The 26,154-nt window shown below is 36.1% G+C and overlaps 1 long non-coding RNA gene across 1 annotated transcript; it reads left to right on the top strand.

The window, feature by feature from the left end:
* Positions 1-21,632: 21,632 nt before the first annotated feature.
* On the top strand, positions 21,633-25,470 carry LOC138145695 (uncharacterized). Its single transcript, XR_011164295.1, has 3 exons — positions 21,633-21,874; positions 22,390-22,463; positions 23,847-25,470. It is a non-coding gene; the product is annotated as an uncharacterized lncRNA (long non-coding RNA).
* Positions 25,471-26,154: the final 684 nt, after the last annotated feature.

The following is a 26,154-nucleotide window of genomic DNA, read 5'->3' as shown; positions in this document are numbered from 1 at the left end:
AGAGAAGAGAAGAGAAGAGAAGAGAAGAGAAGAGAAGAGAAGAGAAGGCTGGATAAGTTATAATTTTTTTTTTTTTTTGCTTTTTGGAGGACAATTGGGGTTAAGCAACTTGCCCAAGGTTACACGGCTAGTTGTGTGTGTGCGCGCGCGTGTGTGTGTGTGTCTGTGTGTGTGTGTTAAGTGTCTGAGGTTGGAACCAAACTCAGGTCCTCCTGACTAGGGGGACCACCGTTTTACTCACTGTGCCACCTAGCCACCCCCGATAAGTTATAAATTAACATTCATCCACCAACAATTGAGAGGAAGTACCAAAAATCAATGTTACAAGTACAAAATGTAAAAATTTTCTCACTACTAGAAGGCTTGAATCTGCCTGATCCTGTGTCCCCACTGCAATACCTGAACTCAAGTTCCTTTGTTGAATTTAGTCAGATTCATACTCTGACCTCTTATTTCTGACACCATAAGAACTAGATTGGTAAATAACTCCATTCTGATGACAATTTCCATCATTCCATTGATATGCTGAATTCACCATTATTCTAGGGTTCACTCATTGGTTTCATGTTAAAAATAGCAAGTGTAGCAAATTTAAGGTTAGAATCATATTCTCTTAGTTAGGAGTCTCATAAATTATTTAGTCGAAACCTCCCAACTGAAGTATGAATTTCTTCTACAACATTCCCAACAAGTAAACATACAGGCTCTGCTCCAATGATGGGAGGCTCATTACCTAAGAAGTTATTCTGTTTGAGGAAGGAAGGAAGGAAGAAAGGAAGGAAGGAAGGAAGGAAGGAAGGAAGGAAGGAAGGAAGGAAGGAAGTAATTATTCAAAGTAATTATTCAAAAGGCTTTTGGACAGGAAAATATCAATTAAGCAATAGATAATTATTAAGCACCTATCATTACAAGATAACACATCAAGTGCTATGAAGGAAGGAAGGAAGGAAGGAAGGAAGGAAGGAAGGAAGGAAGGAAGGAAGGAAGGAAGGAAGGAAGGAAGGAATGGAAAGAGAAAGTATTTAATAAGCATTTACATAAGTATCCAGTACAAATATCTCATTTGATCCTCACAACAACCTTGGGAAGTAGGTACTATTATTATTCCCACTTTATAGTTGAGAAAACTAAGTTAGACAGACATAGCTAGTAAGTATCTAAGACCAGATTTGAACTCAGGTCTCTCTTTACTCCAGGTCAAATGCTCTATCCATTATGCCATCTAACTGCTTCTAATAACACTAAACAACAGAGAATTATGAAATTAGCTCCCAGTAACTTCCATCGCTTGGCCCCAGTTGTGCTTTCTGGGGCCAATTAAAATAATCCATCTTCTATGTGAAATTACCTAATTATGCCTAGCAACTTGCAGATAAAAAAATTTAAAAGGGAATAGTCAACACTAGATAAGAATATTAAGACAGATAATAGAAAACTTCAAATAAATCATCAGCAATTTTAGGTCCTTAAATGTTAGCTGTTCTGCCACAAGGAATTTGGTCATAATACCCGCTGTTTAGGTAGAGCCTCATAACCAGGGTGTGAGGTCTCTTTTGGGGGTAGAAAATGAGATAGAAGGTATTAATGAAGAAGAGATCCTTGGAATTTTGTTGCTGTTGCAGCTGAACACTTAGTTCAGGGCTCCAGTTGCACTCCTCAGGGCACTTGTTGAAATGGAACAATGACAGACAGCAACATCCCTACTCAACTTGGCAAAACTCCATAGCACTAGTGACCACATGGGTCTATGGGACTATGATCTAAATTCAACTGGAGGACAAAAGAATCTATTGCTGAAATATTCCACCTTCCTGATGAATTGGATCCAAAATTGATTAATTTCAACCACAAATAATTTGGGGTTGACTGTCTTATGTAAAGACATCTGGGAGGGAAATGACTGTACAAATGACAAACTATTGGTTTTTTAATGATTCCTGACACACACTACTGCTGCATTCCCCCTGCTCATCAGAACTACAACTCTGCCAGTAATTATTCAAAAGGCTTTTGGACAGGAAAATATCAATTAAGCAATAGATAATTATTAAGCACCTATCATTACAAGATAACACATCAAGTGCTATGAAGGAAAAATAAGTTTAAGCTCAGGCCCCTTGTTCTTAAAGAACAAAAACTCTCGTTAGCTTATAAAACACATTAATGGGGTATCACAAGAGCCTCAGTACATCATAATGGCATTTCTTTTTTCTCAATTACATGTCAAAAAAATTTTTAGCATTCATTTTTATAAGATTCTGAGTTCCAAATTTTTCTCCTTCCCTCCCTTTCCTGCTCTCTTCCTAAAATCATAGCCAATTTCATAGAGGTTATACATGTGCTAGCCTGTAAAACATCTTTCCATATTAGTCAGTTATGAAACAAGAAACAGATCAAAAGGGAAAAAACAGGGGTGGCCAGGTAGCACAGAAAGTAAGAGCACTGGCCCCAGTATAGGGATGACCTGGGGATTGAATCCAGACTCAGACACTTAGCACCTACCCAGAAACACCTGGCCATGTAACCTTGAGCAAGTTACTTAATCCCAATTGCTTAAAAAAAGGAAAAAACACAAAAAAGAATAAAGTAAGTGAAAAAAGTATACTTTGATCTGCATTCAGAATCCATAAGTTCTTTATCTGAAGGGGATACACTTTCCATCATGAGTCTTTTGGAATTGTCTTGGATCATTTTATTGCTGAGAAGAGCTAAGTCTATCATAGTTGAACACCACACAATGTTGTTGTTACTGTGTACAATGTTCTCCTGGTTCTGCTCATTTCCATCAATGTATACAAGTGTTTACAGGTTGTTCTGAAAATTGCCTGTTCATCATTTCTTATAGCACAATAGTATTCCATTACATTCATATACCAGTTTGATCACCCATTCCCCAATTGATGGGCATCCCCTCAATTTCCAATTTTCTTTCACCATGAAAAGGGTTGCTATAAATATTTTTTAACATGTAGGTCTTTTTTACCCTTTTATAATTTATTTGGTATACAGACATGGTAGTGGTATTTCTGGATCAAAGTATATGGACAATTTGCTATTTTGGCCATAATTCCAAATTACTCTCTAGAGTGATTGGATCAGTTCACAACTCCACCAACAATGCATTAGTGCCCTCATCTTATCCAATATTTATCACTTTCTTTTTTTGTCATATAAGCCAGTCTAATAGACATAGGGTGGTGCCTAAGAATTGTTTTAATTTGCAGTTCTCTAATCAAAACTGATTTAGAGCACTTCTTCAAATGCCAATAGATTGCTTTCATTTCTTCATCTGAAAACTGCCTATGCATATCCTTTGATCGTTTATCAATTTGAGGATGATCATATTCTTATAATTATAAGAATGATCATATTCTTATAAATTTGACTCAGTTCTCTATAAATTTCAGAAATAAGGATTCTGGTTATTGATTCACTCTGCTATCCACTTCTGTTTTATGGGAGACTTCATCTCATTCATATTCACAGTTATGATTACTAACTGTGTATTTCTCTCTATCCTATTTTTCCTCTTATTTTTCTTTCTCCTTTTACCCTTTCTCTCCTTCACAGAGTTTTGCTTCTATCTACAACCTCCCCCCATTTTCTCTTTCTTCTGTCAGTCCCCCTACCCCTTTACTTAATCTTCTTCCTACTTTCCTGTCAGGTAAGATATTTCTATATTCAACTGATTGTGTATATTATTCCTTCTTTGATCCAATTCTTATGAAAGTAAGGTTCAAGCAATGCCCAGTGTGTACATTCCCATTTCTCCCTCCACTATAATAGGTTTTTTTAGACCTCTTCATGTGAAATAATTTACCCCCATTCAGCCCCTCCCTTCCTTCTGTGCTTAGTGTACTCCTCTTTCTCATGCCTTAATTATTTTATGTCAATCCCTTAAATTCACCTTATACCAGTACACTCTATTCATACATATTCCTTCTGCTTGTACTATTAGTAATTTTTAAAATTACAATTATCACCTTCCCATGAAGGCATGTAAATAATTCAGTTCCATTGAATCCTTTATGTTTTCTTTTTTCCTTCTTAGTTTTCTCTTAGGTCTTCATGTTGAATATCAAATTTTTCTTGTTCAGTTCTGCTCTCCCTTTATGAAAGTTTAAAATCCCACCATTTCATTGAATGACCATATTTCCCTTGAAGGATTATGCTTAATTTTTGCCAGGTATGTGATTATATGTTGTAGGCCTAGTTCTTTTACCTTCCAGAATATCATGTTCAATGACTTCCATCCTTTAATGTTACAGTTGCTAAATCCTGTGTAATCCTGATTGTGGCTCCCTGATTTTAAATTGTTTCTGTTTTACCATTTGCCTTATTTTTTCCTTAACCTAATAGTTCTGAAATTGGCTATAAATGTTTCTTGGAGATTTTATTTTGAGGTGATCAGTGGATTCTTTTAATGCCTACTTTGCCCTTTGGTTCCAAGATATCAGGGCCATTTTCCTTGAAAATTTCTTGAAGGATGCTGTACATATCCTCCTTTTGATTATGGCTTTCAGGCAGTCCAATGATACTGACATTGTCTATCCTGGATTTATTTTCCAGGTCAGTTGTTTTTCCAATGAGGTATTTTGTATTTTCTTCTATTTTATCATTATTTTGAATCTGTTTGATTCTTGATGCCTCATGGAGCCACTAGATTCCACTTGCCCAATTCTAACTTTTAAAGTGCCATTTTCCTCAGTTAGCTTTTGTATTTCCTTTTCTACTTGGCCAATTGCACTTTTTTTTCAAGCAATTGGTGTTAAGTACTTGCTCAAGGTTACACGGCAAGGTGTTTCTGGGTGGGTGCTAAGTGTCTGAGCCCAGATTAAATCCCCAGGTCATCCTGACACTGGGGACAGTGCTCTTACTTTCTGTGCTACCTGGCTACCACATCAATTGCACTTTTTAAGAAGCTGTTTTCTTTTTCCAATCTATTGCTTCTTTTTTCAGATTTCTCTTACATCACTCTCATTTATTCTTCCAATTTTACTTCTACCTTAAGTATATGATTTTAATCTCCTTTTGAGCTCTTCCATGAGTTCTTTCTGGGCTTGAGACCATTTACTGTTTTTCTTTGGGACTTTGCCCATAGGTATTTTGACACTGTTTTCTTCTTCTGAGTTTGTCTTGATCTTCTCTGTCTCCATAATAATTTTCTATGGCCAGATTCTTTTTTTTGTTGTCATTTTTGTTTTGTTTTTTATCTTTTTTAGTCTTTTCCTTTTCTTTTAAATTTGAGCTCTGTTCCCAGGGTGGAAGGCCCACCACTGTCTCAGATTTCTTGTGACAGGTTCTACTGGCCCTGGTTGTTTACCTGGTATTGCACTGATGTTACCCTGAGGCCCCAGGGGACCCTGAGGTTCAAGTGTGCCTGGTGCTGCTGGAGACAATAGGGGTCTGACAGCTTACCTGGTATTGCATTGAGGTCCTAGTGTTGGTGTCTGGTATATGCTGAAGGTGGTGGAGTGGTTCTGCATTTCCCTAGGCTACAATGAAGCATATGGCAGTTGGGCTGCTGTAGGCTGCCTGTTTGCCTGGGTCTATGCTGAAGCACTGTGGTAGTTCTCTGGAACTGGCATCTGCCTGTTCCCCTGGCTATGTTGAGGCATGTGGAGGGTACTAGTGTTGACATTTGCCTGTTCCACTGCACTAGGGTGTTTGCTAAAGTGGAGCTTGTTGCTGGCTTGCAGGGAAGCTTCCTTTCCTGGACTGTGCTCCCCTTTTACCTGAGTGAGATAAACCTTTCCTACCAACATTTCAAGTTTCTTGGGCTAAAAGATTGTTTCAAATCATTTTTGCTTGTTCTGCTGTTCCAGTATTTGGTTTGGGGTGCTATTTTATGGTTGTTTAGAGGTGATTATGGGTGAGATATGGCAATTCATGACTTATTCCACAATCTTGGCTCCTGGAAATCTTCTAACAGACCATTTTTTAAGAAAAAATTTTCTTAAAAATGCATGAGACTCTTGTGACACCCTATATAAAGATGATTAACAATATAAGGAAATATATAAATATCAATTTTTTAAAAAATCTATCCTTGGACCAAGGATTAGATGCTTTGCCTTTCAAAATTTGAAAGGATCCAAAGGTGAGAGATTATAGATTGGGTGCCAGACAGAAAATATAAAAAGACTTTGAAAAGACAGAATAATGGAATCAATATGTGAAATTTAATAAGGCTAAGTATTTATATGTATCTAATTACTATTATTTTAAAATATTGCTACTCATCTAATATTTGTTAACTACACATGGGTTACACAAAGTACAAGATATGGAAGAGAAGGCTAGTTCATGTCAAGACATATGGGGTTTAATAAACTATTTTTTTTTGCCTTTTGGAGGGGGGAAGGCAGGGCAATTGGGGTTAAGTGACTTGGCCAAGGTCACACAACTAATAAGTGTTAAGTGTCTGAGGCTAGGTTTGAACTTAGGACCTTCTGACTTCAGGGCCGGTGTTCTATTTATTGCCCCAACTACCAACCCCTAAAGTGAATTTTCAATATGACTGAAGTATAATAATACAGCAACCTTAAAATATAAAGTAATCTAATGTTGCATAGAAAGACTTTTGTCCAAAAAGAGAGGGATGACATTTCTATGGTCCTAGTCAGAATACATCTCATATATTAAGCTCAGTCTTTTCTTCAGTATTTTAAAAATAAAATAGAGAGACTAGAAGACAGAACAGGATAACCAGATGGTTGGGAACCAAAGACAATTTGTGAATTGATGGAAGGAATTAGTGATATTTACAGCCTAGGAAAGAGAAGATTCAGGGGAGAGTATAACAACCTAAATTTTTTAAGACCTGTCCCATAGAATAGTACTTGGTGAGAAAGGGCAGATCTAGGAGCACTGCATGGAAGATATAGTTTTTGACTCAGTATAATAGAATGATTTCTAATAATTAAAACTCTCCCATAACAAAAGGGGAAGCCTCACTAGGTAGTGAGTGAGTTAGTTCTCCAGTGATGGAGATTTCCAAACAGAATCTGGATAAGTACTTCTCAGGTCCCTCCCACCTCCAGATCTATGACCTTGTCACCACTAGTTGGGCACATTATATAGAGTATTCCTGCTTAAGCTGAGATTGGACTCAATAAACTCTTAGATCCTCTCCAATTCAGATTATGTGACTCTAAGTCATTCTATTCTAAGGTTCCCCTATCTTCAAAAGAAGGAAAGGAGATACCACAAAATAACTCCATGGCTCTAAATTCAATGCCAGGATTTCCTTTTTTCTTCTCTTACTCAAACTAAGCATTGTCATTTTTCTTAGGTTTTGTGTGTTTTTTTTTTCCAAAGAGCTTAATCAGTTTTGTTACTTTTCCCTGGGACAGACCTTAGTTTTCTCAATCTTATTAAAGTAATGGAAGTTCATATCTGGACCTAACTAATACCTAATCAACTCTAAGTAAAATAATGGAATTACTTCATGGTTTCTGCCTGTTATGCCCTAATTCCAAATCAGTAATGGAATGATGATTTAGATTATATGGGATGATCTAGCAATAAAAGACAAAATTAGTGCCACAGTTCCTGATCATGTTCAACTAAATGGGTTATGAAGTAAAATTTCAATGCTGCTGATAAAGATTAAAATTAATGCTCAGAACATGCTGTGACTTTCAAGGCTTAGGCAAGTGAATTCTATTGAATATTGCTGTATATTAGCAGACACAGCATATGGTGATAGTACATTCTAACTTGATTTGGTTAGAGAGAGCTAGATGGCTTAGTAGACAGAATGCTGGGCCCAGAGTCAGGAAGACCTGAGTCAAAATCTGGCCTCAGACACTTACTACCTGTGTGACCCTGAACAATTCATTTAACCTCTTTGCATTAATTCACTGGAGAAGGAAATGGCAACACACTCTAACATCTTTGCCAAGAAAAACCCATGGACAGTACAGTCTATGGGGTTATGAAAGAGTCAGACACAACTGAACAACAACAATCTCAAACAAGGGGATGGGAAATCTCTATTCTCCTTAAGCAAAAACTAGTAGCTTGACAATAATACACAGATACAGAATATATCATATTTGGCTCAAATTGTGAGTAGGTTTTTCATGAACATTCGCAAGTTAAAGGATTCATCTCTATAACTAATACCAGAGATTTCAAATTCTACCTTCATTCTCTTCTGACAAAGTTACAAGAACTAGCCTATTCCCTCTTATTCTTTCTTGAAATTCCATAGACTTTATTCAAAAAAAGGTTTTTTTTTAACTTTATTTAAATAATGCAGAAGCATGTAGAAAGCATAGTGTCCTAATGTGTTTTGTATCATACTGAGAATAAGCAAGGCCTAATCCTTAGGCTGATTGCCAGTATTCCCTTTAAACTTTTGGCAAACCAATTATATTTCTAGGAAATAAATTAGTTTACCCTCCTGATCTTTTCAAACATAGCAGTCAAGTCTGCTGATAAAGCATGGTCTTTTCATGTGGGAGATTTGAAGTCAACAATTTCTACAAGGCTCTTTGTTATGAAACTGGCATTGAGGTGATAAGACTACTTTTTGGTTTTCAAGTCTTTAGAACAAAATGATCACCATGCCAACCTTCCTCTCTTCTCAGTACACCTAAAAAAACATTCTAATCTCACAAAGCTGCTTGGCCTATTGGATTCATCATTTACTGCTATAATGGGTGAGTATGATCAAAAAGAACACCGAATTCTGAATAGCTAATAAATAATTCTGCTTTTTTCACTAGTTATATTAATAAACTGTCTTTCACTCTTGGCAGGTTTTTGTTTTGTTATGTATTGCTTCATTCTCTTCTATTTGTTTGATTTGGATAAATTAAGATTCTTAAGAGTCCAGTTTCCTTTCATATTCAGGCTGCTTACGAGGGCCACTACTTTGAGAACAAAGGCTCATAGAAAGGAGATAATGATATGGAAGGATGTAGAGAATAGAAAGGTAGCCCACTAAAAGATTAATTTCTAAAGCAGTCTTTAGAGCACCTATATCAGCAATTTTCAACCTGAGGTCAATGGAAATTGAAAAGGATCCACAATAAAACTGAGACAAAGACTCATCTTGCTTTTAGACACTACTTTCAGACCATTATTCATTATGAATCATAGATAGGATTTAGAACTGGAAAGGACCTGGCAAATCACCTCTGCCAGACTCCTAAATTTACATAGGAAAAATGAGGTGATCTATGAAGTAGCAAAACTCATATTCGAACAAGCTACCTTTAACTTCAACACTTACACTCTTTATAAGTAATCTAAGACTGTTGTCCCAGGGTTACATGCTCTGGATTTACACAGTTTCTATTTGATCCCAGAGCTACCTGAAAAGATCTTTCTCTGGTTCATTTAGCTGCCTATTCAGAGTTCTCTTTGGGAAACCTCACTCTATAGGTTGTGTCTAGCTATACAAAAAATGTAGAAAATAGAGTATCTAGGCATGCCACTTTGTAACACAATTATCCCTGTGCTACCAATCCCAGCACTCCTTCTCCTGGGTCCTGCCTTTCTCTCCATCCCTGAGAAGGTTAGTACCAGACTCTATAAGGGATAAGCTGCCCTTTCTCCCAGCACAACAGTACATCCACAGTCAGACTATCCCTTTGCAGAACCATACATACCCACAACCCACCCCCAATTAAATTTGCTTTAGGCAAAATAATTTCTAATTATATTTCTGGTTCTACATAATCAAAGGCATTTTTGAAATGTTCCATCCATTTCAAAACCACCACCCTCTAGGGCCAGAGAGCAAAGGATGCATTTTACATCCTTGGTTCTATATGAAATTATGACTTCCTTGAAATGCTAAATTTCCATTCTTACATTAGCCACTATTTTAAATAAAAAATAAAGGTTGCAAAAACAGAGATGGAAATGCTATCAAAGTAACTCCTGAGCTGTAAGTGGGAAAAGGAGATAGTTACCAAAAGAGAACAATGAAGACCCATTTGTTTTGCAATGCACAAAAGGGAAGGAATAGATTTCTAAAATGTTGATTTAAAATTCCAATTTGCAATACTGTTTTGAGGTCAAACGAAAACGAAGAATGTGGCAGTATTAATCAGGTTGATAAACCTGCTCTAGACAATTCAGACTAATTTTTTTAAGTCCTTCACATTGTGGCATACACACACACACACACACCCCAACACGAAGATGATGAGTTCTTGGAACAGGAACTATCTTTTGCTATTTTTGGTACTCCTAGCATTTAGCAAAATGCCTGGTGCATAATATGTGCTTAATAAATGTTTGTTGACTGGTTTTTTCTTTTTTTTGTCTTTATTGATTTGTTTGTTTACTTTTAGTTTATATGATTCAGTTCCACAAGGCAGCATGCAATCAAGTATAGGATCTGTAAATACTTTCACATTAGACATTAGTCAGGTTGTAAAGAAGGATTACAACTGATGGAATGAATAATGGGAAAGAGGAAACAAAACCAAACAAGAAAAAGAAAGAGAACAGGTAGTTTGCTTCAGTCGCATTCAAACTCTGTTCTTTCTAGTACTTTCTCTGAATGTAAACATCTTCTTCCATCATGAGTCTTTTGGAGTTGTCTTATAACCTTGCATTGCTGAGAAGAGTCCAGCCAACAAAGCTGGTCGTCACATATATGTTGTGTCTGTAATTGTGTAAAAATTTCTGCTGGTTCTGCTCTTCTTCAGTTCATATAAGCCTCTCCAGGTAAACATGAAGTTCATCTGCTCCTCATTTCTTATAGCACAATAGTATTCCATTACATCATATACCACAACTTGGTTAGCCATTCCCCAATTGATGGGCATCTGTTAATTTCCAGTTCTTTGCCACCACAAAAAGAGCTGCTATAAATATTTTTGTACATATGGGTCTTCCTCCCACTTCTATGATCTCTTTGGGATATAACCCTAGAAGTGGTATTGCTGGGTTAAAAGGTCAAATAACTTTATTTATAGCCCTTTGGTCATAGTTCCAGATTGCTCTCCAGAATGGTTGAATCATTTCACAACTCCCCCAACAATGCATTAGTGTTCCTATTTTTCCACATCCTCTCCAGCATTTATCATTTTCCTGTATTGTCATTTTAGCCAATCTGACCGGTGAGATGTGGTACTGCTTGATTGATTCTAAACTACAACTGATGCTGAAGCAACATACATGTCCGAAACTGCTCATGAATCAGTCATTCTTTATTAGTTCATAGAGATATAATTCTTTCCCATAGTAACCTGCCCTTCATCCAAAAAGTGCTCCCTTGTAGCTGCTAATGTTATAACAAGTATAAGTTAATTTGTCTGTTGCTGTTGTGTTTAGTAGTTTGTAATATTGGTATTAAATGCTGCATTGTCAAAAAGAAACATGAATTTTGAGCAATCATAGAAGTTATTAAGAATACAGGAGCATCACAAGACCTAGAATATTTGACTTCAGAAGGTATACATTCTTTAATATAACTCAAACAAGCATGAAATAATTAGTAAATAGGACAGTATTTAATCAAGTGCTAAACTTTGTGATGAAATTTTATAGGATTACTGAGAAGCCACAGAAAGCTTCAAGAAAGAGGAAGTGTTTTAGTTTTGCCCACAGGGTGGGGAAGATAAGGATAATTAGAAAGAAGAAAGAAACATCCAAGTAGAGGGGAGGCACAGAAAAAAATTTGAGCATGTCATGTTCATAGGACAGTAAATGGACTGAATTGAGTGTATTCTGGGAGAATTATAAGAAATAAGTTGGGAGAGTTAGGATCTAGAAAGAACCTTAGAGGTCACTGAATTGAACATTGTCATTTTACAGAAAATGAAACAGAGAAATTCAATGACATGTTAGAATCACATAACTTAGCAACTAATCTAAAGTGGGATTAGAACCAAGGTCTTCCAAACTCCCAAATCCAAAACTTTATTCACTACAAAATGCTGCCTCTAAGACTGGGAAGAGATTTGAAAGCAAGCAAAGCAGCACAGACAGAAACATGGATTTATCACATTTTACTTCCCAAATTTTCTTTCAGTCAGAGAATAATTGATAAATTGGGATATATGGGGTATTCAAGGAGACTAAAACCTCTGGTGTGAGGGTTTGCTGAGCCCTTTTCAGGGCTTCTCATCTTCCTTTGCTGTTTATCCGCCACCCAATTCTCACCTGTGGCTGCAAGAAGCTGTAGCATGTGCAATGTCCACACATGTAAAAATGTGTCAGAAGAAGGGTTAAAACAGGTTGAGGTTAACCAATGGGTCTCAAAACCATCGTGAGTTAGAGAAATGTCAAAATGAAGCATGTGAAGACTTCCCCCAGTAGAATCATCAGAGGAGAGCAATTTGTTCCAATGGCCATGAAGATAGCTGAAGCAGGTGCTGTGGAGTGCTTAGAGCTTGATCAGACATCAAAGATACCAAGATCATCCACTGGATCCTTGGCCATAGCCAGTTACCTTTACTAGACTCTGTGACTCAGGAATAGAAAGTGAGGCTGATATCTTTGTGGCTCACTTAAATCCAATGCATGCTCAAGTCAAGACATTACCCCTGTGAAGTCATTGGTCCTCTTCAAAAACAAAGAATGAACAACAACAATTGATAAATCAAGATTGATCCCTTTGTTTTATTTGTAAGTCAAATATTAATAAGCAGGCAAATAAATAAGTTCAGTCAAAGCAGTTGAATTTTTCTATGTGTAGCTAAAATTACATAACTTTTTTTTTCGTTGAGATACAGCAATATTCCTATATGATTGCATAAATAAAGATCCCTACTATATAAATGATCGGTTTTTAGAAGTTCTAACTGAACAGAAAAAAGTGTCCAAAAAATGTATATCACTTAGCTTTTGGTGTGCTCTGTGGAAGTGATTCAATTCAACAATTCAATTCAATTAATATTTATTATTCCCCTTTATGCAAATTACTCTATGTCCTGGAGATATTGAAATTTAATTGTAAATTATAGTAATCGTGATGGTGCCAGTCTCTAACTTCAAGAACTTATATGATACTGTAAGCATCTTTCTCTAGTCATTCTACAAAACCAAGGATCTGTTTTCATCAATATGATTCATGTAAAGATGAAGTCAGAGATTCACAGAGAGGGGGTCAGAAATGCAATGATTTCACTAAGAACTCTTCACATAATAGTTAATGGTTTACTAAAGATATGAAACAGTAGTCACTAATTCTTGAGCAATTCTCATATATTATATACAATGTCTGCTTCCCTCTTCTACAAAAACCATGCAATAATGTAGTACTCATTATTTTCATCTTCATGTTCATAGTAACTGACAAGAAAAATGCATAATTGTTTTAAAAAAACAATGCAAACAGAAAAAACAAATATGATGGCTAGCAATGGAATTATGCTGTATTTTCTCACAGAGTTGACTTTATTTAACCATGAACAACAATTTCTTCTTTGTATGTCATCTTTCATATAAAAATGTTTAACCAATTGTCTTCAATTGATTGCTGACACATTTGTAACTAAATTAAGTTAATCCACTGCAAAAAAAATTCTCCAAATATGAGGGATATAAAATCTACTTACGTGATCTAACCATTACAACATTGTGACTTTTAATGCATTAGGGATTAAAGGACTCTACTGACTTTATTCTTTCTGGAATCTACCCTCAGTTGACTATTCTTCTTGGTCTATAGGACATGAATTGAGTACCTTACTTGATCACTGGGCCTCTCTATTAACTAATAATAATAACTGGTTTTTATATAGTTCTTTAAGGTTGGCAGAGTGCTTTACAAATATTAATTCCTTTTATCCACACAGCACTATGAAGTAGGTGCTATTAATATCCTCATTTTAGAGATGGGAAACTGAGGCTGGGAGAGGTTAAGTGATTTGTGAAGGGCCAGATAGCTAGTATCTGAGGCTTGATTTGAGCTCAGTTATGTCCTGCTTCCATGCTGAGCACCCTATTCACTGTAGCACTTAGCTTGACTCATTTAATTAGCTGCCTCCCATTTAACTTGTGGAGAATATTTACTAAACACATACTTTCCCTCCTAAATTCTCTACAAAATCTCTATACTTTTGTCATCCCAAAGGCACCATGATTATCCCTGTTTGCAAGCCCTATACCTTGTTATTATTCTGACTTTTCTCCATTTTTGCTTATATATTTCATCTAACACCCCATTCCTTGAGAAATGAGTTATCTTATTCACCAGCTTTTCTATCCATTTCCTCTTCCATAATGCCATCAAATTCACTGAACAAATATTGAGGCATGACAATATCTTGATACTTCAATGGGCTCTATGATCTTCTTGGTGTACATATACCCTCTAACTGTTCAGGTAACAACTTATCCATACTTTCTAATCATGTGAAATTCGTGTTCCTGCCCTCCCAAAATTCTCCTCAGATATCCCATGCAGAATACTAGAGATTTCCCTCTAGGTATCTTGTCATTAAAAAGTACTAGTGAAACACACGGATTAAGCAACTGTTCCTCATCAATTCCTCCTTCTTCTATTTCACACTGGCTCTAGAGCCTACCTAAATCTCTAAGAGAAGAGCTCATGTCTATTTCAGGACATGAATGCTCTGCCAAAAGGTTTCTCTAACAGCTACAGCCCTCATGATGGCTCTCTCTACCAAGATGTTTCTTTTGCAAATATATTCTTAATTAACCATAATGTTTAACTACTAAAACTATATACACTATCCTCTAATGCAGTAGATAACAGTTTCTGTTACATACCTTTCTCCATTTCTCCCTGCTCCAATTTGATCTGCATCCTGAATTCAAAATTACTTTCTCCATGTTTGACATTTTGACCATGTTAGTCCTCTACTCAAAATCCCCAAAGCTCCTTATATTAAATTTTATGTCTTTCACTATTTCAACATTACATTACAGCCTTCACTCTAGTGAGATGGACTTCCTGAAGTACCAGATTCCCTCCCTTTTCCCCTATGACAGTATCATGAGCTCACTTTTTTCCCTATAGCAAGTTTGGTCTTTGGATGAAAGACATATAAACACAAATTGTTATTTCATCTCTTTCTAGTCCCCATTTCATTATCTGCTTCATTATTTTCCCAATTTTCTTCTGTATTTTCTCCTTAGTCTTATAACTGACTTTGATTTGATTGCTTGTGTGTCTTTATTTTCCCTTCATTATCGCTGCATTTCTTTCCATTTCGGATTTTATTTATCTGTATCTCTACAAACAATATTTTATTGCCCAGGTGCTCTAAGCCCTTTGTAGGAACAAAATAATTCAATGTTTCCAAGTCCAACAACCACACTTCTGACTTCTGCTTTCAATAAGCTATAATGATTAATCTGTCAAATTAAATTGGAAAAAAAAGAGTGAATGACCAATATTGTCAGAACTGGAACACTTCAAAAGATACCAAGTCTTTCCTTGCTTCAAAATCCCATCTTTTCAAAAATATTCTTCTCCCCCTGTTGCAAGATTGTGAAAATCACAATGTCAAATAAGTCAAAATTGTAAGGGGAAGATGAGAGATAAATTTAAAAAAGAAGGACCACATTGGAAAGATGAACAGTAATGTGAAAGGCATTAGCCATGGCATGTACTTCTGGAAAAAGAGATGGGCTAGTCATATAGCAAGATTGAAGTTAAGAGAGGGATAGCCCAAGCTGCCCTAATAAGCACACAATGCTGAATGAATTCTAGCCTGCTGGGCAGATCCTCTATAAAAGATCTGGAGAAGACACAGGCAAGAACTGAACAGGATGAGAAGATATAAATGGGTTATAATCTTCATAGGAAACCAAATGCCATATGAGAACCAACTAAAAGAAGTAAGGATTCTGGAATCATGGTGGCTGTTTTCAAGTATTTGAAGGGTTGATATACAAAAGACATAAATACCCATAGAAAGAGATTAAGCTCATTATTTTTTACCTCAAAGAGTAAGAAATAGGTAGAATTGCTAAGAGGCAGATTTGGGCTTCAATGTAAAGGAAAAATTACCTATAGTTGTAGCTATCCCAAAAGTAGAAAGGGCTCCCCAGGAGGAAATAAGATCTCTCTCACAAGAGGTGTTCAAATAGAATTTGATTGGATGTAGACTTGACAGGCATTTTGTAAGGAGAACTTTTGTTCAGATAAAAATTGAATTAGATGACCTCTCCCTTCCCTTCCAACTCTGCTACTCTGAGATTTCTACTTAAGGTAAACTTGTCATATACCAATTATAAATATTTTGTGTGTCATGTAGATGCAAAGGTAAAGGTACTTACAACTCAACAGAAATTCTGCTATTTCTCATTCAGACATTTCTCCTGAGAGGAAAATAGACTCTTGAAAGAGCGCAAGGTCCTGGTGACTAATGGTGGGAATGGTAGCAGTGCCATATTGTTATCATAACCATCATGAACAAAAACCATAGCCAGCATTTATAAAGAGCTTTAAGATTTGCAAAGCATTTTATATGTATTAACTATTTCATTTGATCCTCACAAAAAAATGGTATGGTAGGTATTATTTTACAAATGAGAAAATTGAGTCTGGGAAAGGTTAAGAATATGAACCAGTGTCATGTATAGTATAGGAGGAAATATACGAACTCAAGGCTTCCAAGTTGAGCACTCTATCATACCTATATACCTAACTGCCTTGTTCTCACCAGAGGTGAACACACACACACACACACACACACACACACACACACAATTTTGCTCTTAAATAGTGTTTTTTTGGAGAATCTAAGAAGTTGCCTAAATCTCCTTCATTTTCCTCAAAAATGACAATAAATCAAGCCTCTAAAAGAATTCTGGAGCAGCAGAATCCACAAAAAGATGGAGTGAAATGATTTTGCAGTCTAAGATAACTGAAAAGGACTTCATGAAAGGTCTGTCTCTCTTGGGTAAAAGGGGAGTGCAACCCAGTGCAGGCAGTGCCCAGGCAAGCCAGCAGGAGGCTCTCAGCCACAGTATAGATCAGCAACCATGTCCCCATGGTCTAGGCTCAGCAGGTCTGTGTCACAACAGGATAGTTGTGAGACCTCCAGCTCCAGGGCAGCAGGCAAACTACCAACCCAAGAATCCAGGGCACAATAGGTATGATTATACTAGGCCACCCTAGCAAGGTGGGCAAGCCACAAAACCAGAGGTCCCAGTACAGAAAGCCAGTGACCAGACCCCTGGTCCCCAGTGCTAGAAGCTTGGGACAGTGCCCCCCATATTCCATTAGCACAGTTCAACTTTTTTAAAATGATCAAAAGAGAGCCCTGACCATAGAAAGTTACCATGGCAACAGGGAAGATCAAAACACAAAATAAGAAGAGAACAACATTGTTAAAATGCTGACATGCAAAGACTCAAAGGGGAATATGAATTGATCTCAAGCCCAAAAAAGTCGTCTTAGAAGACCTCAAAAAATATTTTAAAAATCAAGCAAGAGATATAGAAGAAAAATTCAGAAAAGAAATAAGAGTGGTGCAAGAGAATTAAAAAAAAACGAGTCAACAGCTTGGAAAAGGAAGCATAAAAACTGACTAAAGAAAAAAAATCCTTAAGAAATAGAATTGGTCAAATGGGGGAAAATAAATTCACTGAAGAAAAATGCACCTTATAAAATAGAAATGGCCAGATGTAAAAGGGAGTGCAAAAACTAATAGAAGAAAATAATTCCTTAAAAAATGGGATTGGGCAAGTGGAAGGTAATTACTCTATGAGACATCAAGAATCAGTCAAATAAAATCAAAAAGAATAAAAAAATAGAAGGAAATGTAAAATACTTCTTTGGAAAAAAAAAAAACAACTGACCTGAAAAATAGATACAGGAGAGACTAAAAACTCAAAAAGGAAATACTTCAAGCAGCCAAAAAGAAACAATTCAAATATCAAGAAGTATCAGAATTACAAATAACGGCAATTTCTACATTAAAAGATTGGGAGGCCTGGAATATGATATTCTGGTAGGTAACAGAGCTTGGATTACAACCAAAAATCAACTTCCATCAAAATCGAGTATAGTCTTTCAGGGGAAAAGATGAACATTCAATGAAATAGGTGACTCAAAATTTCCTGATGAAAAAAAACAGAACTGAGCAGAAAATTTGTTCTTCAAATATAAAACTCAAGAGAAGCATAAAAATGTAAACAGAAAAGAAAAAAAACATGGTATTCAGTAAGGTTAAACTGTTTGTATCCCTACATGGGAAGATAATGCTTGTAACTCCTAATTTGTGTGTGTGTGTGTGTGTTATGACAGTTAGTGGGAATATACTTAGATGCAGGATGTGTGTATAAGTTGACTTTGATGTGATGATTAAAAAAATTAAGTGGTGAAATAAAAAGGATTGTACTAGGAAAAAAGGAAAGTGAGGGGCAGAATGGGATTAATTGTATCACATGAAGAGGCATGAAAGACCAGTTACAGCAGAGGGAAAGATGGAAGGGGATGGGCATTGTTTGAACCTTACTCTCATTGCATTTGGCTCAAAGAGGGAATAACAAACACTTAGTTGGGTAAAGAAATCTATCATACCCTATAAGGAAGAGGAAAAGGAGAAAAAATAAAGGGAGGGGGGAGACTGATAGACAGCAGATCAGATTGAGAGAGGCAGTGGTTAAAAAAAAACTGGTGAGGAAGGACAAAGTGAAAGGAGAAAGAGAGATAAAAGTATGAACAGGGGAAAAATAAGATGGAGGGAAACACACAGTAATCATAACTGTGAATGGAAATGGAATGAATTCTCCCATAAAACAGAAGTGAATAGCAGAGTAGACTAAAATTTAGAATCCTACAATATGTTGTTTACAAGGACCATATTTGAAGCATAGAGAAAGAGTGTAAAGGCAAAAGACTAGAGAAGAATATATTATGCTTCAACTGAAGTAAAAAAAATTTTAAAGCAGGGGTGACAATCCTGATGTCAGATAAAGTAAAAGCAAAAACAGATATAATTTTAAAAGACAAGGAAGGAAACTACAGCTTGCTAAAAGGTAGCATAGACAATGAAGTGATGTCAGTACTAAACATCTATGCACCAAGTGGTATGGCATTAAATTCTTTTTTTTTTTTTTTGCTTTTTGGAGGGTGATTAAGTTTAAGTGACTTGCCCAAGGTCACTTGGCTAGTTTTTGTGGTAAGTGTCTGAGGTCAGATTTGAACTCAGATCCTCCTGACTCCAGTGCACCACCTAGCCACCCAACATCAAATTCTTAAAGGAAAAGTTAAGTGTAATTCAGGAACAAATAGCAAAACTATACTAGATCTCAACCTCCCCCACTCTGAACTAGACAAATCTAAACACAAAACAAATAACAAAGAAGTTAACAAGATGAATAGGATTTTAGAAAAGTTAGATATGATAAAATTCTGGAGAAAATTGAGTGGGGATAGAAATGAATATAGCTTTTTCTCAAAGTATATGGCACCTACACAAAAAACAACCATATATTAGAGCATAAAAATTTCACAATCAAATTCAGAAAGGTAAAAATATTAAATGCATCCTTTTCAGATTATGATGCAATAAAATTACATTTAATAAGTGATCATGGAAAGACAGATAAAAAATTAATTGGAAACCAAATAATCTCATCCTAAAGAATGAGATCAAACAACAAATCATAGAAATAATCAATAATTTCATCAAAGAGAATGACAATAATGAGAGAACATATCAAAATTTATGCAGTCAAAGCAATACTTAAGGGAAATTTTATATCTCTAAATGCTTACATGAATAAAATAGAGAAAAAGGAGATTGATGAATTAGACATGCAATTAAGAAAGTTAGAAAAAAAACAAATTTAAAATCCCCAATTAAACAAGTTGGAAATTGTGAAAATCAAAGGAGAAAATGATAAAATTAAAAGTAAGAAAACTATTGAACTAATAAAACTAAGATCTGGTTTTATGAAAAAATAATAAAATAGATAAATTTTTTATTAATTTGATTTTAAAAAAGAAAACCAAATTACCAGTATCAAAAATGAAAAGGGTAAATTCACCATCAATGAAGAAGAAATTAGATTAATAATCGGATATTTTGTACAACTATATGCCAATAAATCTTACAACCTAAGCAAAATGGATGAATATTTACAAAAATAGAAATTACCCAGATTTTTAAAAAGAGCAAATAAAACACTTAAATAATGCCATTTTAGACAAAGAAATTGAACAAGCCATCAATGAACTCCCTAAGAAAAAATCTGCAAGGCCAGATGAATTTACATGTGAATTCTACCAAACATTTAAAGAATAATTAATTCCAATATTATATAAACTATTTGGAAAAATAGGCAAAGAATGAGTCCTGTTAAATTTCTCTTATGACACTAAACTGATACCTAAGACAGGAAGAGGCAAAACAGAGAAAGAAAATTATAGACCAATTTCTCTAATGAATAATGATTCAAAAATTCTAAATAAAATATTACCAGAAAGATTACAACAACTTGTCACCAGGATAATACATTATGACCATGTGGGATTTATATCAGGAATTAAGGGCTGGTTCAATATTAAGAAAACTATCAGCATAATAGACTGTATCAATAACAAAACCAACAGAAATCATATGATTATCTTAATAGGTGCAGGAAAAGCTTTTGACAAAATGCAGCACCCATTATTACTGGAAAAAAACTAGAAAGCATAGAAATAAGTGGAGTTTTCTTTAAAATGATGAGTGGTATCTATCTAAAGCCATCAGTAAGTATTATCTGTAATGGAGAAAGCTAGAAGCCTTCCCAATAAAATCAGGGGTGCAACATGGTTGCTCATTATCATCAATGCTATTCCGTATTGTACTAGAAATACTAGATTTAGCAATAAGAGGAGAAAATAAAATTAAGAAATTAGAATAGGCAATGAGAAGATAATACTAACACTTTGCAGATCATATGATTTTAGAGCATCCTAGAGAACTGACTAAAAAACTTATTGAAATAATTAACAACTTTAGCAACATCACAGGATATAAACCCACATAAATCATCAGCATATCTACATACTACCAAGAAGGCTAAGCAGCAAGAGATAGAAAGAGACATTTCATTTAAAGTAACTGTAGACAATGTAAAATATTTGGGAGTCTATACGCCAATACAAACCCAAGAACTATATGAACACAATTACAAGATGCTTTTCACACAAATAGAGTGAGATCTAAATAACTGGAAAAATAGCAGTTGCTCATGGGTAGGCCACATAATGAAATAAAATGACAATTCTACCTAAATTAATTTACTTATTCAGTGCCATACCAATCAAGCTATCAAAAATTATTTTAGACAGCTAGAAAAAATAATTTTAAAAATTCATCTGGAAGAACAGTCAAAAATATAAAGGGAATCAATGAAAAAATTTCAAAGGAAGATGGCCCCATTTTACCAGACCTAAAATTATATTATAAAGCAGCAATCATCAAAACTATTGGGTCCTGGCTAAGAAGTTAAGTGTAGGGGCCTGTATCTCCTCTTTGGGTTTCAGGCAGCCTCTCTGAGTTCAGATCTGACATAACAAAATACAGAGCAATCAGCGATATGTGCTGATTTCATCTGTGGTCAGGGCACCCTAACTTCTGGGAAGTGCCGAGGCACCCAGATTGTGTGCTGTCACGCAATGTACCCTGTTTCCCTGAGATTATCTCTGGGACTAAGGGTCAGTGTGCAGGAGTATGCAAGCTGTTCTGGACACAGCCTCCCTGTTCTCTGATCGGCCCCCTACTTTCCTTCACGAGCTGTCCATGAGCACAGCAAGTGCACTTTGAGGATTTAAGGGCTGAAGCATGAGGAAGCTGGGATAGAGGAAGAGATGTAACAACACACCTGTCCTGCCTATAAAGCTGTGCCTCTTTCCATTTCCACTGACTCGACTTCTCCTTTATGAGACCATGAAGGACATGGCCAGCATGAACACTGGGGACCTGGGAAGGTAAGACTCAGTTAGAAACCTTGGGGTCACAACAAATGGCGCCCAAACAGGGACAAATAAAGTATGTGTAGTTTTAAAAGGGACCTTTTAGCTGAGCCCCCATGCTAGTGGAGAAGATAGAGGAGAAGCCCCAAGGGACCAGAGGAATTCTGGGGTTGGCTCAGGATGAAAATTGGGAATCCCCCCCCCATAATTAAGTCAGAGGAAACAGAGATTTGGGCTCAACAGCTATATATATAAGGCAGTTAAAGGCCAGGAACAGACCTTCCCACTTAAGGACCTGTGGAGATTTATTGAAAAAATTAAAGTGTTCTCTCCGTGGATAGAAGACATGGGCTTAGATAATCAGAAATGGGGCATAGTTGGGGAACAAATGATAACTTATTTGGTAAGTTGGGAGCCAGCCAGGAGAGAGAGGAGTGAGGGACTAATGGAAAAAGGACTCCAGCATTTCTTATGTCTCCCTTTTTTTCTATGGAATATATTAATGATATGTTTAACATCAAAAATAAAAGTTCCAGGGGCGGCTCGAACCATTCACTGTGATATAGCTGTCTTTGTTGGAAACAGATAAAAAGAAAATGATAAAGTAAGTTTTGCAAAAAATCTTTAACAATTTCTGAGCGCACTCTTCCTGTCATTTTCTCTCTCTGTTTTGTCTATGTGTCTCTGTGTGAAAGTGTGAGTAATCAAAAATCCTGTAAGGTTCAATATGCAGCTGGACTTTGCTTGGAATATTCTTATCTCTTTCCCTCCCCCTTCCTGAGGAGAGAGAAGGAGAAAAGAAAAATATTTTATTTTATAGATTATATGATGGTTGTATTAAGTCACAGAGTATAAAAAGAAGTATCAGGCATAAACTATTTGCATTAAAAAGTGTGAACAGAAGTTTTAAGATTGGGGCTGCTAGGTAGGTCAGTGAATAGAGAGCCCCGGTCCTGGAGTCAGAAGGACCTGAGTTCAAATCCATCCTCAGACACTTGACACACACTCAAAAAAACCTAGCAGTGTGAGCTTGGGCAAGTCACTTAACCCCAATTGCCCTACCTTCCCCTCCACTCCATGAAGCAAAATAATAATAATAAATTATAAGATCTTTAAAGTTTGAAAATCTCCACTTCATTCCACTCTGGCCAAGTGGAGTGAGGAGAAGGTGATAAGAAATAATAAGGGAATTTTTCCCTCAGACCAAAGGGCATATGAACAAGCATTTCCTGCCTCACTTATTAGAAAAATAAATCTGTGTATCAGAAAGAAACTGTAAGTCAATTGAATTCATGTGAAAAGTAAAAAGTATCACTCCTAATCTGATGCTAAAGATAAGTCAGATTCATTTTACTATTTGGCATTTAGGCAAATTGGAATATTTTCTAAGATCTGCTAAGAAAGATGAGATTTTGGGGGGAGTAGGCACCACTCCCCAAAAAATCACTTTTTCTAGAGAGGTCAAAGCTATCACTTTCAAAGAAGCTTTTCAAGGAGTGGACACATAAATAAAGTTTATTGGAGTAAAAGGTAAGACAGCTAGAAACCTTGGGGTCACAACAAATAGCACAATATATAGTTTCTTCACCTTTTTCCCCAAATATTCATAGGACTACACTAGATTACTCTTATTTTGATCAAAATGCTTATACTCTATGTAATCATGTTATAGTTTTCTGCTTCTATGGGTATTCTGACACAATTGAATGCTGATAATGTTCCTGCCACTAACAAACTTATTTCAATCTTTTTGTGACCATTTTAAAAATAATATTAACTATAGGCATACCCCTTATAATCAAGATATTACAACCTAGTTGCTAAATAATAAAAGGGGAACAATTAGCTGTATTAGCTACTGCTTTATGTACCCAAAATACATTAGCTAAATAAAAACATTGTTAAAAATGAGTATATACCAGCAGTAAAACAATGTGAAAGGTGCATACTCCCCAAAATGAAGGTAATGTGGAATTTATTACTGTAGGGGCAAGGCTGTGCTTACATATTTTCCAGAAGCTGGGGAACAACCAGTGAGGGTGCCAGAAAAGAAATGTCAAGGTGTGTACTCCGAATCACCAAGGAAGATGAAAAGGCTCCAGCAGCAGAAGAACTCACAGAGACAGAACATGGGAATAAAGAAGAAGAGGTCTCATAATGCAACCAAAACAAAAAAGTTATGCCCCCATGGGGGCAGATTGAATATTTTTATATCGACCCAAAGGACTGAAAAACCTGTTACCCCAGGATTTATGTTTCTTGCTGTGATCACTCTTCTTTCTACACAAACTGAATTGGTTCCATCCTGATTTATGTTTTGATATACCTACCCCTGTTGCATCACTTGTTTCATATATAACTGTAATTGGTGACTACATGTATTTAACCTCCTCAAGCCTTCCTTACTTCTACTAATGTAAATCATTTATAGATGATATAAGTCCATACTATAATTTATTGGAATACAACCTGCTTTAACTGTACTCTCAAACAATGTATTAGTGTTTATGATGTCATACTGTTTGTAGAACTACCCTCATTTGATTTTAGACTTTGGGGGAACCTGCACAAAAGCAATTTCTGGACTTTTACTCATGGAGTAATTGCAACTGTATCTTCTATTATTCTTCTCCAAAGTACTTATGGATACACCTGTCTATGTATGACTCCTCTGTATGGGATATTATTTTCATTCATTGTACTCCTGTGCTATGTATATCTAGTAGAGATTTGTACTATTCTTTTGTCTACTATCATTGATAATTTCAGCCACTGTGCCTTTGTATTTAGATAATAAGTTAAGGCAGAGACTTTCAGCAAAAATTGGATGCTTTAAAGGAAACTAGAATTTGTGAAAGACAGGCTCGCAGAAACTGAGTTTTGTTGAAGTGTGATTATAGATTTCATCCTATTTGAGTTATAACCAGGAAATATAATAGGTCTAATTATGATTGGCAAAAAGTTAAAAATAGTTTGTTAGGGAATTTTAGAAATACCTCCATAGGAGTGAATTTGGCACAATTTGATAAATTGATTTCCTGTATTAATGAGGCCTCCCTGGATAAAATTAAGGTGGACAATTTGGCACGACAAATTTAGGGTTCATTTCAGAGTTAAGTCCTTTGCATTGGCTATATATATTGCTTTCACCCCTTCTTCCTCTGGTTATATTGTATCTCCTTGCAATTTGCATTGTGAAATATGTAGTAGGTATTTTTATACAAACTCTCTATGCCTGTGTTTCCACCTCGTTATCCTTTTCCCCGTGATTTGTGAATAGTACATAATATGTAAATGAATGGCTTTTTGTTTATGGTAATTATCTCCTCATCTATTGCCCTCTCATGCAGAAATCCAAGAATCCCATGTCTTGCAGGACTCATAAGATTTGGTGCTCTGCGCCTAAAAGGAAGGGGGATTTGTAGGGGCCTGTAGCTCCTCTTTGCGTTTCAGGCAGCCTCTCTGAGTTCAGGTCTGACATAACAAGATACAGAGCAATCAGCGATATGTGCTGATCTCATCTGTGGTCAGGGCACCCTAACTTCTGGGAAGTGCCAAGGAGCCCAGATTGTGTGCTGTCACGCAATGTACCCTGTTTCCCTGAGATTATCTCTGGGACTAAGGGTTAGTGCGCAGGAGTATGCAAGCTGTTCTGGACACAGCCTCCCTGTTCTCTGATCGGCCCCCTACTTTCCTTCACGAGCTGTCCATGAGCACGGCAAGTGCACTTTGGGGATTAAGGGCCGAAGCTTGAGGAAGCTGGGTATAGAGCGAGAGATGTAACAACATGCCTGTCCTGCCAATAAATCTGTGCCTCTTTCCATTTCCACTGACTCAACTTCTCCTTTATGAGACCATGCAGGATGTGGCCAGCATACACACTGAGGACCTTGGAAAGTAAGACTCAGCTAGAAACCTTGGGGTCACAACAGTTGAGTAGTGGATCAGTGGAATAGGTGAGCTACAGTAGTAAATGACAATAGTTATCTACTGCTTGATAAACCCAACTCTCCAGTTTCTGGGATAAAAACTCATTATTTGACAAAAACTGTTAGGAAAACTGAAAAAAAAAAGTATGAAATTTGGCATAGACCAACATATCACATAGAATGCCAAGATGAAGTCAAAATGGGTACATGATTTAGACACAAAAAAAGTGATATCAGAACCAAAAAGGAGAGCAAGAAACAGTTTGTCTCTGAGATCTGTGGAGAAAGGAAGAATTTATGGTCAAACAAGAGACAGAGAGAATGATGTAATGCAAAATGGATATTTCTGATTACATTAAATTTTAA

Source organism: Petaurus breviceps, unplaced genomic scaffold, assembly GCF_028583685.1.
Source record: "Petaurus breviceps papuanus isolate PSGF00001 unplaced genomic scaffold, PetGlider_PUasm1.0 90743, whole genome shotgun sequence".
Taxonomy (NCBI): domain Eukaryota; kingdom Metazoa; phylum Chordata; class Mammalia; order Diprotodontia; family Petauridae; genus Petaurus; species Petaurus breviceps.
The sequence above is the reverse complement of the archived record's forward strand: the minus strand, read 5'-3'. Positions and strand labels throughout refer to the sequence as shown.